Source organism: Mastomys coucha, chromosome X (genome assembly GCF_008632895.1).
Source record: "Mastomys coucha isolate ucsf_1 chromosome X, UCSF_Mcou_1, whole genome shotgun sequence".
NCBI classification, from domain to species: Eukaryota; Metazoa; Chordata; class Mammalia; order Rodentia; family Muridae; genus Mastomys; species Mastomys coucha.
Genome location: NC_045030.1, coordinates 8,118,402 through 8,119,552, shown reverse-complemented (window position 1 = coordinate 8,119,552; position 1,151 = coordinate 8,118,402). Strand labels below are relative to the sequence as shown.

At 39.8% G+C, this 1,151-nt stretch overlaps 1 non-coding gene across 1 annotated transcript; it reads left to right on the top strand.

The window, feature by feature from the left end:
* Positions 1-181: 181 nt before the first annotated feature.
* Trnaq-uug lies at positions 182-253 on the top strand. Its single transcript has one exon. It is a non-coding gene; the product is annotated as a tRNA-Gln (tRNA).
* Positions 254-1,151: the final 898 nt, after the last annotated feature.

The window sequence follows — 1,151 nt, the reverse complement described above, 5'->3', positions numbered from 1 at the left end:
CCAAAAAAAAAATTGTTTTTAAGATCTGGCTATCTAAGTTTGGTGAGAATGTTTACTATAAACCTAAAGGTCAGGAAATGTAATTAAATTTCATCTACAACCATAAATTGGGTATGTAGTGTGGCTGTTCTGAAACTAAAGTTCACTATAATAGGTTGTAATTGACACGCAGCATTTGTGTGGTCTCATGGTGTAATGGTTAGCACTCTGGACTTTGAATCCGGCGATCCGAGTTCGAATCTCGGTGAGACCTTTTAGGAGCTAGTGGTGGCGTGGCTTAAGGCTACTTTTCCTTTTATTTTTTTGGTTCTTTTCGAGACAGGGTTTCTGTGTGTAGCCCTGGGTATTCTGGAACTCACTTTGTAGACCAGGCTGACCTCGAACTCAGAAACTCGCCTGCTTCTGCCTCCCAAGTGCTGGGATTAAAGGCCTGCGCCACTACCGCCCAGCTGATTTAATGTTTTTAAAAGACCGATGAGAACATTTTATTTAAAGATTGATTTACTCGTTTTATTTCATTTATGTGTATGTCTGTGCATCTGCATATACATTTGTCTGTAAAAGTGAACACATGTGTTTATCGTGGCCAACAAGGGCACTACATCCTTGGTGCTTAGAACTGAACCCTAGTCCTACAAAAGGGCAGTAGATAGATAATCTTAACTGCTGAGCCATCTCGCCAGCATATAAAATCTCACTATGAAGTACGGGTTGGCCTGAAAATCACAGAAATTTGCCTACCTCTCTCTGCCTCCTGAGTACTGAGATTAAAAGTATGTACATCCACATCTGGCCAGTTTGCATATCCTCTTTTAACAAAAATCTTTTGAACGTAAAAAAAATATGTCTAACTCATAACATGGTTATGAATCTTGTAGTCTTAATTTTATTTTTTATTACTCTTAGGTATGTGTGTATGAGGGAGGGCAAGTGCGCATGAGTGAATTTTGCTGCAGAAGGCCAGAGGTGTGTGGGATCCCCCTGGAGGTGGAGTTATAGATGATCTTAAGAAACCCGATATGGATGCTGGAAATCAAACTCAGGTAATCTGGAAGAGCAATACAAACTCTTCACCAGTGAGCAAACTCTCTAGTCCCCTTTTTGAACATTTTTAAATTGACCTGTAAGGGTTTTTGTTGTTGAGTTGATTT